At 40.3% G+C, this 20,032-nt stretch overlaps 1 protein-coding gene across 4 annotated transcripts in view; it reads left to right on the top strand.

Moving 5' to 3' along the window:
* Positions 1 to 20,032, top strand: part of mgat4c (mgat4 family member C) — a 149,508-nt gene that overhangs the window by 13,357 nt on the left and 116,119 nt on the right. For 3 of the 4 annotated variants that reach the window (XM_016678560.1, XM_016678559.1, XM_007566018.2), the window contains exon 2: positions 15,727 to 15,891. The exons of the other annotated variant lie outside the window; for it this stretch is intronic. The gene's annotated coding sequence lies outside the window, so the exon portion shown is untranslated. The remainder of the gene's footprint in view (positions 1 to 15,726; positions 15,892 to 20,032) is intronic. 4 annotated transcript variants of the gene reach the window in all.

Here is a 20,032-nt window from a genome sequence, read left to right as displayed (position 1 = left end):
TATAATTAATTTTGTTTGAGCAATATTACATAACTATTGCTATTATTATTTTAAACTTTCTATTTAGATGTTCATTTATTTATTGTTTTTTACATTTATATCATGATGGAAGAAGATGACTATGTACGCCTTCGTATGAATTCAATATAATGTTCTGGGGTAGCCAGGATTTTTCAAAAGTGGGGCCATAGCCCCTCCTGACCCCCCTATTGGCTGTGCCACTGTGCTTCTTTGGAAAGTAAAACATGTACTTAAACATCATCCAATTGTTTAAGAAATCCTGAAAGATACTGTAAGCCTGGTAAAATAATAACTTGTTTTTCTTCTCTATTTAACGTGCTTTCAACCAAAAGGAAAAGATGACCTTTCTGTTTGCATCTATCAGAACGAAAACTGCACAATCTTGTAAATATGGAGACACCGTTCCATCACATACTCCTTTGTCATCGTCCCTTAAACAGAGATCCTGAATTCTTGAGGTCTGTCCCAGTCTGCTCTGACCCTGAACTGTAATTTGTTTAACTTGCCACTTGTCTTTATGCAACACTTTATATGGGGCACAGAGTGGAAAGTGTTGGAGATGGTGTGAAAACATCGGTCCTCTAGGGCCACAAAGCTGGGAAAACAAGGAGAGAAGGCTGGAAAAACCTCTGAGAAAACAGACTGTTAGCTGCTACCTTGGAGAGAGGTGTGACACTTTGGGGAATAAAGAGTGTGGAGTGGAAAAACTGGAGGGTGGGGACGGACGGAGGGCTCTTGAGAGACCTAGTGAACAAATGAGACGGTGAAAGAAACATCCATGCGCAGGATTGATAGAAAAAAAAAAGATGACAACTTAGTGCCTGGCTACTCTTCACCATCACAATGAGCGTTGGTCCCACTTCTCCGAGAGCCAATTATCTCCTCCTGCATGACTTACTGAGATCATTTAGGCTCGGTGGCAAGCGCGTCATACACGAACACTGAGCAGGAGCGTGCGCTGGGAGCTTTACACGATTTAGGTAGGCGAGTGCGTGGATTTGATTTTATGACGGTGCTGCCACGAGAGGCGACATGGTTCAATCTGTAGTCTCGGTGTGCTGCTGCGCTCGTGTTTGTTTCCTGGCTGATTGTTTTACTGAGGAATGTCTGACTCGTCTCTCTAGCGTTCTCCCTTTCTAATTCACACCCGCACCTTGTTTGCCATTTGTTCTCCATCTTGTTTTGGCTTCCTTTCAGGTTTCTTTGTAGTCATTTTTGCCTTTTTGTCTTTCTAGACTTGACATTAGTTGTATTGCTATTAACCATATAGTTGCTCAAAATGGAATTTCGAAAATAATTTTGCTTGATGGAAACGCAACGATTTCAAAAGAACCCCTGCTTTTTGATAAAAAGTTTCTGCACTAGGGTGAGGTAATTTTTCAGCTGTTTCGAAATTACCATATTTTCTGCACTATAAGGCGCACCTAAAAACCTTCAATATTCTCAAAAGCCGACAGTGCGCCTTATAATCCGGTGCGCCTTATATATGGACCAATATTGAGCCAACAGGTCTCGAAGCTTTGGTAAGCAGCCGCCGGCTTCATTTTCTCCCGTAGAAGAAGAAGCGCGTGGTGCATGCTGGGATATATGATTGCGTGAAACATGCCGTTTCATTTCCATTTGTGTGTTTGTGTAAAAACCCCAAAATGGCTCCTATTAAGAGACACACTTACGACGCAGAGTTTAAACTCAAGGTGATCAGTCACTTAGTAGAATACGGGAATAGAGCAGCAGCAAGAGAATTTAACATTAATGAATCAATGGTGCGGAAGTGGAGAAAACAAGATCACCTGCGCCAAGTAAAGAAGACTAAACAGAGTTTCCAAGGAAACAAAGCGACATGGCTACAGTTTGAGGACAAACTCGAACAGTGGGTTGTTGAACAGAGAGTAGCAAGTAGAAGTGTCAGTACAATCACTACTCAAATGAAGGCAATAGCGCTAGCATGCAAACTTAACATCAGGGAATTTAGAGGCGGTCCTTCTTGGTGCTTTCAGTTCATGAAAAGATGTAATCTCTCCATCCGCACATGAACTACTGTTTCGCAGCAACTGCCAAAAGATTACCAAGAAAAGCTGGCCACTTTCCGAGCATATTGCAAAGACAAGATTACTGAAAAAAAGATCCGGCTAGAGCACATCATCAACATGGACGAGGTTCCACTCACCTTTGATATTCCTGTGAATTGCACAGTGGATAAAACGGGAGAACATACAGTAAATGTTCGCACCGCAGGGAGTGAGAAGTCATCCTTCACTGTAGTTCTTGCTTGCCAGGCTAATGGCCATAAACTTCCACCCATGCTTATTTTCAAGAGGAAGACCTTGCCAAAAGAAAACTTTCCAGCCGGCGTCGTCATCAAAGCTAACTCGAAGGGATGGATGGATGGATGAAGAAATGATGAGTGAGTGGTTGAGAGAAATTTACGTGAAGAGACCGGGTAGCTTTTTTCACACAGCTCCGTCCCTATTGATCTATGACTCCATGCGCTCCCATATCACTGATGGTGTCAAAAAACAAGTGAAGCACACTAATTCAATATTCACCGTCATTCCGGGTGGATTGACAAAAGAACTCCAGCCACTAGATATTGGTGTCAACAGGACATTCAAAGGTAGAATGCGAACTGCGTGGGAACAGTGGATGACAGAAGGCGAGCACACGTTCACCAAGATGGGGAGACAGCGCTGGACGACCTACGCCACTATCTGCCAGTGGATTGTAAATACCTGGGCTGATATATCATTCTCAGCTGTGGTCCGAGCTTTCAGGAAGGCAGGAATTGTCACTGATTCCTAGACAAAAGCAGCGACACTGACTCGATTAATGACGACTTTGACGAGACGGAGCCGGGCATGTTGGATGCCGTATTCGCCCAACTGTTTAATTCGGACACTGAAGAAGAAGAATTTGAGGGATTTGTGGATGAGGAATAAATTAATAAAGTGAGGTTTACATGTTTTTTTTTGTGTGTTTACAGCTGAACAAGGTTTGTCATATTGTGAATATGGACATTAACGTTTGAACAACGTTGAGTTATTGATGTATTGCCATTGCTTTGCACTATTTCGAGTGTTACTATATTGTGACTGCACTAACATTTGATTTACCGTAACAGTATCACAGTTTTTTACGTGTTTATTGAATCGAGGAAATGTTCCCCTCCACTATGTGATATAAATGTTGCACTACATGTTATACCTTGCTGTTGTTAAAAGATAAACTGTTTCACAAAAATACCACGTCACTGACTTTACCTCGGGAAAAATAATAAAACAGCTGTTTATTCATTTTGGGAGTGAACGGAGTTGTCAGAACGCTGGTTTGTAATCTATTAATACAGTTTGACTGACCTATCTGACTGTTTTTTTGACATTCCCTTTAGCGCAGCTCCATCTAATGGATGCATAACGTAACCCCAGCCTCTACTATAGCGTCTATTCTATGCGCCTTATAATGCGGTGCGCCTTATATATGAAAAAAGTTTTAAAATAGGCCATTCATTGAAGTTGCGCCTTATAGTGTGGAAAATACGGTAGTGTGTTTTGCAAAACTGCAATGGAAATACTTTTTTTGCATTACAGGAGTCGTGTGATCAAGAACCAGATGTTACTATTTAGGGTAAGAAGAAGAAGACAACTGGCAGTGGTAGGAGGATCACAGTGCAGTATGTTTTTCACTGTGTTTCTTATTTAATGGAAACATCACATTTTCAAAATTGTTTTTTGACAGCGGAGCATCAACAAAGTTTTGTGCACCTTTGTAATTGAAATGCAACTACTGACTGCTGAGCAGACGTTCACAGCAAAAAAATATTAATTCAGTATGCATTCAGTAATGTAGAGTTGCATCATGAATAACATACCATAACATACTACAATTCCTAGAGGACGGTGAGCTAATTATGGCTCATGGGTGGCTGGCTAGCTGTCAGTGGGAAGCAACAGAACTAGCTAGTAATAGAAAGCCACACAGGAATAGCGGTTAGTGGGAAGCTTGCTAGCGATGAGTGGCTAGCTATGGTTGGCTAGCTAGCTAACCGTCAGTGGGCAGCAACAGAGGGGACAGCCCTGCCTTACTGCTGACTGTCCTTCTGGAACTTTCTCTGGCATTTCTTTTAAAAATCACTTTTTTTCCACAGGAATGTGTGGAGTGCCAGTCTGAAACCATATCTTACCAAGCCAGAACCGACCCATGCCAGTTTCTGACATGCGCTGCTGCGGCTAACAGTTAGCCTGCTGAGCTGGGCTGCATTTTGCTTTGTTGACCTCTTTCATGTTTCAGCTTCTCAGAAGCTCATCACTCTAATGAATTTGCCTCCTAATTAATCCAGCCTTTAGCCTTTTTAGACTTTGCTGGAGGCACAAACATGCAGTGGGGTCACTTTGTCATGTTTGTGTTTTCTTCCCACCGAGACATCTTCACTTCCTCACAGCTGTGCCCCGTCTCGCCCTTCCTCCCTGCTACTTGCTCATTGTAAACACTGAGAACTTCATTTCACGTTGGAGTGGAGCGCAGCCCGGAGACGGCGCAGAGGTTACCTCCTCCCATTTCAGCGGCTTCAGCGATAGCGGCGAGTCTCTTCTCGCCGGCCCGCTCGGCTCTATTTCATACCTTTGTCTGCTCATTGTGATTAACTGCCAGCCCTCGTGGCTCGGGTGATTTCTGCTTTGTGTCAAGAGCCCGGCTGCAGACGGCGCTGTGTGAAGAGAAGAGGCGATGGATCTCGTGGGGGGGTTGGAGGGTTAGAGGATGGGACGGCTGCCGGGACTAGAGGGTCAGCTGATCAGCTCTGAGGTGAGGGAGATTTATGACCCCCCCCAGAACAAAGCTGTGTCTTTTGAGAGAACGGGAACCATAAATCAGGGAGAACTGGGTCAGATCAGGTCAGCGCTCATCTGCTCAGTGCTGATCTCTTTTCCTAAAGGTGTGGGGCATTTTTTTCCCATCTGACACTTTAAGTGACTTTTTTCAGCCTGTGCTGCTGGGTTTTGCAGACCTGATATCTCGATTGGTCAGATTTTTTTTTACTTGCCAGTACAAAAATGCTCAGAAAAGTCCTTTGAATGTCACATGTTTTCATGTCAAACCACAACACATGGTTTTCTGCTCCATGCAATTTGTTTCAGCCCCCTGGTGGCAATACTATAAAGAGACTGGTGACATCGTAAAGTAGAGCTGTGTGTCATCTATACTAGCTCACCTTATTTCCTGTAATAACCCGAGTAGTGGGAACATATAGATATTGATATTGAATAAGAGGAGTCCCAGGATTGAACCTTGTGGTATCCCGTATGTGACAATAGAAGTTACAAGCTGCAGTTTTAACATTAGTACAGTGTAAGGAAAATGTGTTGCCTATTTCTTTTAATTAATCAATAATATTTGGACAGCAAAAGTACTTAATAAATTATATTTTTTTTTACAAAATTTGAAGCAGGTGAAGCTGAAATTATGCTTCTTGAGGAGTCTCTTTTGAATCTGCACACCCCAGTTAACGATTAATCAATAACCAGATTAGTAAATGGTAATTTCAATAATCAATTCATCTCTGAATCTGATTGTTTCAGTTTGAATCCTGTATAGTACAGTATATTCAGAATTTTATTTTCCTTTTTGGTCTTTAAAATACCAGAATTTGCACATTTTTCTTTGTGATAAAATAATTTTTTAAATACCAAATCAAATGTTACGACCAGTTACTGAGTACTTGAGTAACCTTTTTTAGCAAATGTATTGTTTTAGTATTACTTGATTCATTTCTTGGAAGAATATATTTTACATTTAGTTGAGTAAAAATATGTTGAAGTAGTACCACCTTGTATGAATTTCTTGATTTCTCTATAACTCCTTTAAAAAAGAAAAGTGGTTATGCTACTTAATTTAATGAAGTTACAACTAGTCAAATTAAGTTTATCCATGTAAATATATCAAGTTTATTAAGCCGTTGTGTTAAACAAACATAAATAAAGTAAACCTGACGAGCTGAATATCATTACATTAACTAATTTATCTAAGTTGGGGTTCCATTCTCTCTTTTCGGTGCATACGACTCCATGGTGGGCGTCCATTATTTTCACTTCTTTATTTCATTTCCCTGTGTAGAAAATCCCAGGAAGACGCATTAAATGTGGTTGAAATGTGATAATGTTCAAGGGGTCTGAATACTTTTCCTGGTCTGTGTAAGTCACAGATTTTCTGGCACGTCAATCACGTCTGCCAGCGAATGAATGTTTTGTGTTCAAAAAGCCCATTAGCTGCTCTAAGTGAGTCACCAGTAATCCTCCCATTATCTCCGGCTATGTTCACACTGTTGGCCTTTAGTCTCTGCTCGTCTTAATCGCCCTAATTATATCATATTTGTCTTTATGAGAGGCTGATGAAAATGAAACGGTGGCGTTCTCGATCTGGCAGCGACTTGTAACCGATTACACGCAACGCATTACGCTCCCCGATTCCCGGTCTGTTTGATTCCGGTCTCTGGTTTGACTAGTCGTGTGATTTGTCTTCCTCAGGGCAGCTGGAGCCAAAAGTGAAAAATTGATTTTTCAGCTGAAGGATTAGCATCGGAGTTATTGCTATAGGCGTGCATTACATTACAGTGATTCACGCTGCCTCCGTGCGTCAAAGCGGGCTGAGGAAGCTCTTCATTATCAGATGCATAGAGCTGATTTTACAGAAAAGGGAACCCGTGTGGAGTCGACTAGTCTTTAGTGTGGAAGCAGTGGGCGCCGGGCGGCGAGTAACTCGATGCCGCCTTTGTGGAAGTTCAGTCAGCTTGAGTAAAGGAGATAAATAATCTTCACCAGGAAGGATGGACCTTAATTTATTTGTGCCTGTGTTGTTGTTTCACAAAGGGAAGGGAAAATCAAACATATGCAAATTCATTTCTGTGGAATGGAAAAATGACTCGCCAAACATCACAAGGCGCGGCTGCCGAACGCAGCCGGAAGTTGTTCTCACGATTGTATTTTCCCCCGTTTTACTTTGAGCAGGTGTGTTTCCGTCTCCGGACCTCCGTTGTGCCAAAGCCTTGGAAGGGTTTACCGTGTCCCTGCCTGCGTCAGAAACCCTTCGTCGAGCTCCGAACGGCGTCTGGAGCTCTTTACCTCTGAAGCGCTAAACTGCTAGAAAAAGAGGCAGCGGTGACCTTTGTGAGCTCAAAGTTGTCATTTACTTACCTTGTGAAAACGGTTTGGAAGGCGAGCTGAGCGGACTCTGGAGTGTTTTTGTGACTTTTTTTCCTACACACACGCATCTTACTGCAAGTCATTATTGCTGAGGTTTTGGCGTTTTTACTGTCAGTGTTGCTTTAATGAGTAACACAAATGGCATAATCAGATCCCAAGGGGCAGCTATTAGCCTGCGACTGCTTTATTACTGCAGTCTGGTTTTACTGTTGACATTAGTTTGGTCTCAGGACTTCACTGCAAAACTGTGATGATGCCCATTAAAATCCCCCCCACAGCAGTTTAGCATAGCATTGTAATTATATGGTACAGTGCAGTGCTGCAGTCTTTATATTCATTTTATCCATAAAGGTGGAAATAATTAAAATAAAACTGCAGTAGGACGTGGAGAACACTTGGAACTGTCTAATTTGTCTGTTCTTACTGAAGGATCACTCTGTGGTTCGCAGTTGAACACTTTAAAAATGAAAGTTTTTGTCAGACAGTTTCTGTCAGATGTTCATCTGTGTCTGAATCTTATTATTTTCATTTCTTTTTTGCACATTGGAACAATAATAATGAGTGTAACTTTATGCATGTAGAACTATACATGCATTACAGCTGTTAGCGGTGCACCAATCTTTAAAAAGCCTGACCTCCCTGTTCTGATTTTGGCCGACACTGAATTTTTGTTGTTGTTGGAAAAGTTGCTAAATATAACAATATTGGGATGAATATTTACCTCAAGTTACCTACTGATCTGCATGTTGTTGTGTGAATGTTTGCATATTTGTCAAAACATTTGGGTGAATACGACTCTAGAAAATTACTAGAAAAAGACCTTAACCCTTTCATCACTACGGTGGACAGCTGTCTAAAAGGATTTTCTTGTGAATTTTGATGTAATAAATGGACATAGACATAGTGGACACTAGTGCATCATAAAATACATTATCAACTACTGGCCATCCACTGCAAGTGCAAGAACATTTTTAAATCCAACATGGCAGACAGACGAATAAGCAATTTAGGATTATCCAGTCCCTCCATCTACTGTAGATGCAGGTTAAAAAAATTTTGTGACATCAAGTAACCCCTAAAGACTATTACCACTGATGTATTTTCCAATCTTAACAGTTGTTTTGCTTTTTTTACATAACATTTTTCCTGAAGGTGGAGTTACAGTTTCTAAACAGACAGAAAAAAAACAGTTGTCAAGTGAAATTTATTTTAAGTCATATTTGATATATATGTAGCTTTTTTATAACAACTGAAGGTAACATAACTACTCGATTGTTCTATAAAATGATACCATGTGGTAAGAAAACACCTAATACTTTAAACTCCTTAAACTTTTTCTCCCTCCATAGATTCTCTGTCAGGTTCAGATGTGACCAATCCAAATTTTTCTTCCAGTCAGGGCTTTGAATCATTTTGGGCTCAACTATATAAACATTTCTGTTATAAATTACGAAAATTGCATGTTTATCATAAGCGTATGGCATTCGAGTGGAAAGATTTTAATTCAGCTCAGACTAAAACCTTCGGAGATCAAACCGATATAACTGGCTTCATCTGAAGATTTGCCAGTCGTCTGTCCTCTGTCACGGGGACAGCTTGAAGAACATTCACGGAGAGAATCCCTGTTTAATTGTGTTTCTTTTTTTTTTCCTGTTACTGGAAACTCCCAGAACTCCGCTCGGTGCCATTAGCAAGTTTGTCTCCATAGAGCCTGCTGTGCTTTGGAGAGATAAGTTTCTTTACGCTTTGAATTCTGCACCCGTCGTGCATCTGCTCTGTGGATTTAACTCTCAGACACCATCAGGCATTATAATTTCTCCCCAGACAGCCTTGAGTGAGCAGTAATGTCGCGTGCCGTGAATTCATCGCTTTGTGTCGGTTGGGAGATAAATCAATGTGCCGTACAGAAGAAGGGTTTCAACACTGTAGTGTTAGGCGGAACTGACAAAACTTGTCTTTTTTTTTTATTGACTGTAGGCACTTTTTGACTCAACGCGGTGAACGACTGAAGTTACTTTAATCATAATTTATCCTTAGCTCAAGGTACCTGTCATAAGGGTTTAAGTGAGACCCAGGAGCAGGTGGACCTGGAGGCATAAGTGGCTTTCATGAAGAAATAAATATGAAACTTAAAGGCAGGCATGATGAAAATCAGGGCTAGACATGGGTAGGCAGGTGGCAGAAAGAAAACAGGAGGAAAGGGAAGGAAATGGAAGAGTCCTGCAGTGAGTGAAAACGTGGATTTTAAATATTGAGGGAGAGGTGGAAAGAAACGTGAAGAGCTAATCAGAGGTGAGTAGTGGCAGTAAGGGACAGGTGAAAACAGTGTGGAAGGGAAGCAAAATGGCAGGCAAAGAGACGAGACGAAACAACATGGGAAATGGGGAAAAAAAAACTTTAACTAATAAACGGTAAACAAAGGAACACACATCTAAGGCAACTCAATCTTCAGGTGTTTTCACACCTGATAGTTTGGTAGACTTGGTTCCACTGGGGGCCAAAGTTGCAACATTTGTTACATTTTCAGCTGCAGTTCACTTTCACACTGCACTGTCAAACCAACCAAACGCTTTGAAAAACCTGTTCCCCTCTTCACCTCTGGTGGCGCTGCAATAAGAACCACTGCAGGAAACGACATGAAAATCTCTGGAGAAGACACTGAGCTCAACCTCCTGCTTCATGAAACCTAAATAAAGATGGAGTGTTGTGAGATTTTAAGGGTTGTAGGATTTATTTCTTGTCTTTGACATTTCTCCTACATGCACCATTGTTTTGGTTGTATTTACCCAGAATGCCCTGCGCTATGGTCTGCTTCTGACTTTTGGAGCAGTCTCTGGCCCGCTTGCATCCACATGTGCATTCAAACTGCGCCAGAGTTCATTTAATGCAGAGCTGGGTTTTTAGTTCGAGTTTGCTTTTTCTGATCCGCATCAAAGTTAGCTTACATATTCACACCTCCCCAAACCAATCAGGCTGTCTAGGAAAGCAAACTGGAGTTCATTCAAGGCAGAATAAACAGGTCTGGTGTGAACGCGTCCTAAGTGAACAAATAAAAAAGCAGAAAATGATGTAGAACAATAAACTTAAACCAGGCCAGAGCACATAATTGAGAAATGATCCAAACCAGAAGCACAGATGAAACTAAAAGTCCAAACACATACAGATCTTGACACTGGCACATTAAAAAGTTGAGAATTATGCACCAGACTGAGCTTTAACAACTCATTTAGGATCAAGAATAAAAGAAAAAAAAATCCATTAAAGCTTCATTTCATTCCAGAGGATCATTGAACAATCGTACCTATCAGATTTCATCACCGCTGACTTTCACTGATAAGTAAGAGCAAGTAAAGATACGGATTATTAATATGTTACTCCGATCACACTGAGATGCTGAACAACCGGCAGACATGATCTACATCATTAGTTTGAGTTCACACAAATGAAATATAAAAAAATACAGTCAAAGCAATGCTCCGGGTACCATTTGAGCTTCCAGCTCTGCTAACAAAAAGCACTCTTTCAGGAAATTTGAAAAGTAAACCTCATCTTGATGGGTATTACCGAGATCTCACGCGCTGGTCTTAACAATGCGACATCCCTGATTGACTCAGACTCTTCTCCACGAGCCGACGTGCTCTCAAGAAGTTCCCGTCACTGCCAGCCTCGACTTCCTGCAGAGGTTAATGGAACACATCCCGATAAATTAGCAAAGTGCGACGGATAGATCAGTCGTGTAAATACGGTCGTTCTCTCTCGGCGCCAGCCTGGCACCCGTCCAGCACAAATGCCACTCTCTTCTTTCGGTTTGCCAAATTGGATTTCCTCCGTCGCACCGCAAACCTCGCCCGCCTAATCACTGCAGGGAAATAAAGCGACGGCCAAAAAAGGAGCTTAACGCCGTGAAACTTGAGGAAACAAATGGAAACAGACAAATGCTGAGCAAACGATGAAAGCATCTTCCTCTTGTTTGACTGTTAGGATGGTGTAAGCTCTTCGAGTTGGACTCTCATTAGAGGGATGATGAGATAAAATGTGAGTTTATTGGGGTGTCTAAAATCCCTTCTGTTATCTGTGCAATTTTTGTGAAGAAAATAACTTTTTATAAAATGTAATTGGTGACGAATAAATTGACACATCCACATGTATACGGTCAGAAGCTGCACTTCCTTTGACCATTTTGAAAATAACATTTGTTTAAAGGAAACACACCAATTTCGGACAAACTCTGGTTTTTTAATCAAATGTTTTGCATAAGGATGTGATTGATTTTTGTTGTTTTTTTTGGCCAAATTGAAACTAGTTTATTTTGCAAAGCTGCAATGGAAACACATTTTAAGCATCACGCAATCAACAACAGTATGTTGCCACGGGCACAAACCACCAAGAAGAAGACAGGAAGTAGTTGGAGGACGAGGGCATGGCTAGTTTTTTAATGACTCATCACGTCAACAAACTTCACCATTTTAATTGGGTTTCTTACTTAATGGAAACGCTGCAATTGTAAAGTTGTTTTTTGACATTAGCGGAATATCGACAAAGTTTTGCTCACGTTTGCGATGGAAACCCAGTTGCTGTCAATTTGTTTATAAAACGCATTGAAAATTACTCTAGTTGGACCACTCTGAACTCGTCTATCAAAAAAAAAAAAAAATTGAAGCGTTACAAAACACCCACGCCTTACTTTCTATCATTTGAAAAATCATTAACAGCCACCAGCATAAACTTGCTAAATCTGAATTTGTACTAACAGTTTTTGTGGCTGGTTTCTAATTTTTGCCAATTCGTTGAAACGTTGAAAAAAAACATGAGGAATCACAATACTGCCAACCAGAAGAATTGAAAATACAGCCTCACCTTTATTTAACATTTAATACCCTTACGTTGCGAAGTAAATTAGAGCAATATGTCTGAAGGAGCGTGTTGTGAATACCAAATATCAGAGAGCTTAGGGAGATAATGTAATTTAACACGTCCGTGGAACTTAAGCAGGCACAGAGCTGTACAATCTGCTACAACCGTAATTTAGTCATCCTGTGCCCTCGGTGTCTTTGACAAAGTCAAAACGGGCAACAGTCTCTTTTGCCATCTTTAGCAGGAGCAGTACATGATATCACACAGTTAACCAAGCTATTTTGTTTTGAGTGAATAGGTGAAAAATGCAACAGTTTTGGCACGTGCATCAGCTCGTTTATCATGTCGTTGCTTGTTCATTTAGAGCATCATCCTCTCAGGTTTCATATTACTAAGAGGCAATGTTTTAATCAGGTTTTTTGCCGAGTCATCCTAATTAATTAATGGTGCGATGTTATTGGCCGGCAGGCCTTCAGTGTCCAGTAATTAGGAGCTGAAAAGAGGCTCATCGAAACCAGCCAAAATTAGCATTTCGTTCACAGCGGAGAAACAAACGTCTCTCGGCCTGTCAAAGTCTGGTCTGGTGGCAAAGTGAAAACTTCCTGTTCTCCTGTGTAATCATGGCTTTTCTCACCGCTTAGAGAAAGACACAGTTATTGAGAGGCATGAATAAATACATTATTATACCAATCTTTTCTCTGTGTCGTTCATACCTCCTTTGAGTCTGTTTCTCCCTTCTGTCTGATATGAAATCTGACTCAACTTTTCCCACATTGTACATTGTCTTCTTCTCTTTAAAAATCAGATGGTGTCCAAGTGTTCAGAGATTACAACCATGATATCATAACAGAGAGACTAAAACTGGCTTAGAAATCTTGCTGTGTGAACTAGGCTTTAATATGGACGTACCAAAACTAGTTATTTCATTTGTTTATGTTTTTACTGTCAAGGTAGAAAAGCTGTTATTGAGAGGAGGGTGGCAGGACGTCTGTTAAAGGTAAAGGTTTATGAATACTGACCTGCAACACAGTAGAAATCGGTCAGCATAGGATGGTCAGCTTTTCGTTCTGTAGAGGTGTGTTAATCTCTGTGGAGCCACGGTCTGCATTTCGGCCATCAAGTGAAGACAACAAGGTCACTCTGCAGATAACACCTGGAGCTGGAGCAAAAACATTCCCACGACTTACACACACGCACACACACATGCACACACACACACACACACTTAAGCTGCGTTCACACAGCAGCCAAATGCTACTTAAACCAAAGTTTTCTATATAATATAAATTTCTGGTCTCGGCTGTGTGTGGTTGTTTTTGTTCTTTTTTGTTTAGTTTTTTCTGTTTCATTTTGGATATTTCAAATATTTTCCATTCCCAGTGTTCAGTATTCTTTACAAATTTTAAACTTATTGGATGGCGAGGACAAACCTACAGTATTACGTCTTTACCAATTTTATGACCATTTTAAGATTTATCGCATCGTCTTGATGTTTATCAAGAAAAATTTTATTATAAGAATTTTGATTTATCTTTCTCGTGATACATTTCTGTTAATGTTAAAAAAAACTGACTGAAATGTTATTTTTACTACTTTCTGCTGTTCTTTCCCCACAAGAGCATCAATACATTTAAAAAAAAAAATTAAAATATGGTAAATGGCCTGTACTTGCATAGCACCTTACCCCAACACACTCCACTCCACATTCATTCACGCACACATTAACACGCATCTAAATACGTCTAAGTCTCTAATGCAGTTTAGTGATATAAATCACATTTTATGTGACTGGTGTAATAAAGAAGCCGCTATCAATTAGGAATGTTTTTCGAGAGCAGTATTTACTTTTGTTTTCACAAACTACCACAAAATATTGTGTTGAAATTGTAAGTCCATATCGCCCACCGATATGTCAAAGTGACAATAACATTGTTTATCATATGGGGACAATTTATCATCCAGCAGAAGTTTTTATGTTACTGCAGTGTGTCATACTGACTTCCTCAAGACGGACTTTAGTTTTCACATTTTCATGTTTACGTAGACAAAAGGCAGAACTGCGATGGAATATTCCGAGCGTGAGCCCGCCAGTTTTCCTCGGATTCCTAACAACTCCGCTGGCAGGGAGACACGGTGTACTCAGATGCATTTCCTGCTCCCAGGCTTCCCGCCGCCTTTGTATTTTGCTGGATTTACAGAAAAATGTATCATTGTGACACGCTGTGTTACAGCAGAGTTAGTCATACTTAAACCATAACATAACTGTGACTAACTTCCCCAAGCCAGATTTCAGTTTTCAGATCTCTAGATTTCTGTGAGCCAAAGGCCCAGTTTGGCTTGAACTTTGAAATATTTTGAGCGATCCCGACAGTTTTTGTCAGATCCGTATCAACTCCTTCGGTTTCCCAGCCGGGGACATGCGTCTTCGTCGGATGCATTTCCTCCTTGTGAGCTTTCCGCTGTCTTTGTTTTTTGCTGAATTTAATGTCCAGCAAAATTTGTTATCCTGACACTTTGTGTTACTGCGGAGTTAGTCGTACTTTCATCGCAATACTAACTTCCCTGAGCCAGATTTCAGTTTTCTGATTTTTATTTGTCTGTGAACGAATGGTGAGACTTCGCCTTTCGTTCACAGAAGAATGAATTTTCAAATAATCTGAGTTTTTATCAGAACCGTATCAACTCCGCCGGTCTCCCAGACAGGGAGACACACGGCTTCGTCGGATGCATTTCCTGCTCCTGGGCTTCCCGCCGCTTTCGTGCCCCCCCTCCCCTAACCACCATAGTTACAGCAGGAGCAGGAAGATCAGCAGCAGAATGAATGGGCAGCCGAGGCAGGCAGTGGCGAGGTGAACCAGAGAGATTAACTGGGAAATTGACACTGACAAATCTCATACATTAAGGCTTCCTGGGAGGCAGCTATCGGTGGAATAGGCAGCAGGTACCATATCCCATAAATGAGGCCGGGCTTCTGTAATAGTCTGCGCGCTGGAAAGCCCCAACCTTCCTGTGGTGGAAAGCACAAAATGATAAGGAAGCCAGGTGTGCCAGAGACTTTTTATTTGACTAATGTGTTTACAGCTAGAATAATGAATAGAGTGAAGGAGATGAGAGTAATTAATTTGAGCTTTACCAGCTAAATAACAAAGCAAATACGGGCAAAACTGTTTCATTTCCCTTCGGACTTGACGCTTTCCCTCCCCTCCTCTCTCGCCTGCTTTAATGAGATAAAACCGGCCTCCTTTGAAAAGGAGACCCAGATACTGTTGTTAGTAGCCTTTTGATCTGCTCTCAGGGTGTTTGCTTACATATCTCAGTGTAATGAAGGACACAAACACCATTTGCATACGTTTCCTGAGTGTCCACAGATGTTGATAATGGGGGAAAAAAGGTTGATTTTTTTATTTTGTTTTAACAGTGAGGTTTTATCTTCACAAGGTGCAACGGTGGCTTTAATTTCCTGATGCTCACCGTATTGAGCGTGCATCATTTGGTGCTGCGAGCGAAGAATCTGATTACGGAACACAAACAGCTCTTTGGCCCCGGCAGCCGCACCGCTTCTTGTTGACTCAGTCTTATTCTCTGCGACTTAACCCTGCTCAAGAGGTTCATCGTGTGTTCCCTCTATCTTTATTCTTTGTTTTTCTTTTTCTTTTCCCAGATGGTGAAGTCGTTTTCCTGGAAAGGTACTGGTGCCCTTGCTGTTGCTTAGCAACAAAGTGAGTCCATGAAAGTTGACGTCTTGGAAGATTCTCACCGCCTACCCAGAAACGGCGCTCTTCGGATGTTCGGGGGAAGTTTGAGCGTACGGCGCCGTTCGTGAGAAGTAAGGGACTTTTATGGTGATTTGTGAAAATATTCGCACCTTTTGAACTTTCTCATGTTTAGTAGAGTTACAAGCGCGAACTTTGAAATATTTTTAATTTGGATTTTATGACCAACACAACCTAGCACGTAATTGTGAAGTGGAAATCATTTTAAACATAAATTCAAATACTCCAAGAAGCATCCGAAATGCCCATGGGATTGTATGGAGTGGAAAGCCGTAAGAAGTAGCGGTGAAACTTTATTGCATCGTATCGTTTATCGTGATACAAATTTTGATTCATTGATGTCATGATAAATTTCATTTAATGTTTAAAACCTCACAATACTCTGTGTGGTTGAGATTGTTAGTCTTACTATTTTCTTCACTGTAAGTTCAATGAGAGTATCAATAAAAATCATTAAATTCGAAAATAGAAAATTAAGTACATTTGATATAAATAACAGTTCTTTATGTGACTGGTGTAGCAAACAGTAATGTTTTTCAAGAGCAACGTTTGTGTCTCTGGTTGCTGTCATTCATTTACATCCAAACACTTGGCTAAAAAAGAATCAATAAATAGTTCCACACATTTCAAACTCGTGTTTGTAGAAAAAAAGTAAGGCCAAGTATCAATTATTTTTCATTTCACAACCATGTCCTGTTTTTTGTTAATCAGTCTACCTCAGGTAAAGTCCCGATGAAATACTGTAAGGTTACGTGACAAAATGTGAAAAAGTTAGAAAAAAGTTAAAGTAATGATACAAGAGTGTCAGTGGTCGTGTTGGTCTTTTTATTGAGCGAATGTATTTTACTTTATTTTATTAAACGTATTCAACAGCAGCCCCTGCACCGCTGCGTAGAGTGATGATGAACTGCAGCATCTTGGCTGCAGCGGCTTTTCAGAGATCATTTTTCACTCAGAGGGGAGAATTCATCACACTTGGCCGTGTTAAATATTCATGGATGCGTTGTGTTGTTAAAATAAGGCTCATTAGCGCTTCCAGCCTCTTTTCAAGTTCCGCCTATCTCTTGTCACTCTCAAAAGAGCAACAGAAACATGTTATTAGTCTCTCACACCCCGTGCGCTCAAAGTGGGTCAGAACAGAACGTTAACTGGGCCTTTATGTCAGAGTTGGGCCAACTTCACCGCTGTTGCACCTTAACGTCTATGGAAGCGTTATGACTGTTGGTATTTTTAAAAGTGACTGAAATATTTTCTCGTTTTTTTGTCTCTTAGTGAAATATGAATTTTGTAAAAAATAAATAAATAAAAAAATAAAAAATGCACTACTTGATCAAAATTTTAAGACCAGTTGAAAAACACTAAGAATTTTTCTCCTATTGGATCTTAAGAAGGTTCCAAATAAAAGCTTCAAAATGCAAAAATCAGAAATGGGAGTGAGACAAAAAAATAAAAAATAAAAATTAGTCAGCGTTTTATTGTAAACAACCTTTAACCCTGGGATCCAGGCGCTATGGTTGATTTTGACCAGTTTTGATCCTACCTTTATATTTCTCAATAGAAACCATTAATCTTGCCTCCAAGGGTTTTCTGTTTTTTTTCAGCACAACCTGATCTGTGTGAATTTGCATTTATGTTTTTTTGGCTCTGCTGTTTTTGCATATCAGACCTCCAGTAACATAAAAACATAAAATCCGAATTGGAAAAAAATGTTAATATTTTTCACTTTGAGAAATGGTTCTTATAATTTAGAATGCCAATGTGTACTGTAAATTTCTAAAAGTGATGTTAAACATTTGCAAGCAACACAGGTTTGAAAAATTAGCTGCTCCAAGTTCCGTTCCCTCTTCTCCTCGTGTTACTGTTACTTGTGCAACTTTCCTCTGTTTCCTAGCAACAAAACACAGCCCATAATTATTGGTTGAAGATGTGAGATTTCCAATAACAAAGTGATATCTGCAAATGAGAGTTTGACAAACTCCACAGTGAACACTTACTGCCGGTTATTGCAAATACACACGTCCAGGTTGGTTTGGGTTTTCTTCCATTCCCAAAAAGAAAGCATTTGAAAACTCTTGTTTGTTAAAATTAGTTTGATGTCAGGGTGCACTGATAAATTGGCCCTATTTCCCTTAATTTTGGCATATTGATGATTGGCTCACACTTGCATAAAAAGCCGATCTTATCTGCTGCAAACGGTAACAACAGACACCCTACCTTTGTAAACTTTGAGATTTTTCAGATGAAAAAAGTCGGTGGCAGACAAAATCGGAATTGCAATCAATGCACCTGTACTTTGATCATCTTAAACCTTTGCATTTGACAAGAAAAAACAGAATAAAGCTGTAAAGAGAACAAATACTTCTTCACAGTGCTGTGTGTGTGTGTGTGTGTGTGAAGGGAGTTCTGTTCTGTGTGAAGTGAACAGCATATCTTTACTGGCAGAGTTAATATTTTACACACTTTCCCCAAACCTTTGATATTCATCTCAGCAGGACGTAGCTTCACCTTTACGCTTAAGCTGGGTTCGCCCATGGGCAACCGATTAACATCCATTTAATCAATGCTTTCATATTTCATGAGCGGGTCTATCAAACTTTAATGCTGTTCTGCCGCCGAGCGCCGGTTTTTCCATGCAGCCATGTCTGAATCGGTACTTTCAGCCACACTTTTCTTGCTGGAATCTCTAGGTGGAAAATCGTAAAATGTATGCAACCTTCACATATGCACACTCCAGAAGAATAGGGAGAAATCAGGACTTGTGAAGGGGTCATCCTTGGTAGTGCAAAAATAATTTCACAAGGCCAAAACAATCCCAGTGAAAGCCCAGTTGCTTGGTTTGCCCTCTTTACGGACTTACCATTCAGGTTCCATTGACCATATAGTTGCATAACCTGGAATTACGGAAATAAATTAGCCTACCGGGAACACTCCAACTTCAGAAAAAACCTTGAAAAGTGTTTTCTTTAGGATAAGGTGTTGGTTTTGGCTGTATTAAAGCTAGTGTTTCGTAAAACTGAAATGAATTTTTTACATCACACAAGTCACGTGATCAACAACTGGACGTTACTACTGATGGAAAAGACAAAGAAGAAAACAGGAAGTGGTAGGAGGATGACGGCGGATCGTGTTTTTTAATGACTCATCGCATGAACAAATTAATTCATGTGCGGTTTTTAATTGCTTTTCTTTTTTTAATGTAAACACCACAATTGCGAAATTGTGTTTTCTTGACATCAGCGGAATATCGACAAGGATTTGCGCACATTTGTCATGGAAACGCAGCTCATCAGACGTACGGTTAGCCTGACAGAAACCAGAGCCAGGCGGCGAGAGAGTCGACCGAACAGGAAGCAAGAAGGAGAGCGGAAGAATAGTAAGAAAACCTGATTTGAAATTCATGTGTGTCAAAGAGGTTGGATGTGTTGAAAATAGATTGTTTGCCTTAGAATTATTGGAAGCCATGTGTTTTTCCCTGTGACCTACAGCAGTATGGTTTGTCATGAAGCGTCTTGCCGATCCCTGGAGAGAGCTCCGGTGTGAATAGAAATGAATTTCAAAAAGGGTGACTGAATGTGACATTCACTTTGAAAAAATAAAAAATAAATCACATGGCAGTGGTGATGCATTAGGCATTTTCAGCTTTGTTACATATGCTATTGATCATTTTATTCCAGCTGCAGGTCAGTGTTGCATAGACGGCGTTTTGCATGGATTGTCTATGCAAGAAAGGAATCCTGTTGGAAGCCATTTAACAAGCTTTTGCTGTTGGATTAAGCTTCCTGGATGATTTTATGAGCGATTTCAAGAAAACTACAACTGTTTATTAATACTAAAATAGTATTAATAAACAAAGCAACTGGATCATCTGCAGTGGTGGAGAAAGTACTCAAAAAATGTACTTAAGTAAAAGTACAAATACACAGACAAAAATGTACTCAAGTAAAAGTAAAACTACCACATTAACATTTGTACTAAAGTAAAAGTAAAAAAGTACTGGTATTTAAAAATACCAGTACAAGTACTTGCATTCAGTACTTGTACTGAATGCAAGTACTTTTACTTGCATTCAGCAAGTAAAAGTACTTGCTGAATGCATTACCTAATCCCTAATACAAAGTGTACCGATCGTATTTAATTTGAATACATCAGAAATGTGCCATTTTAATGAACAATGCCACAGACAAAGCATGTTTT

This window comes from Poecilia formosa, unplaced genomic scaffold (genome assembly GCF_000485575.1).
Source record: "Poecilia formosa unplaced genomic scaffold, Poecilia_formosa-5.1.2 Scaffold185, whole genome shotgun sequence".
NCBI classification, from domain to species: domain Eukaryota; kingdom Metazoa; phylum Chordata; class Actinopteri; order Cyprinodontiformes; family Poeciliidae; genus Poecilia; species Poecilia formosa.
The sequence above is the reverse complement of the archived record's forward strand: the minus strand, read 5'-3'. Positions and strand labels throughout refer to the sequence as shown.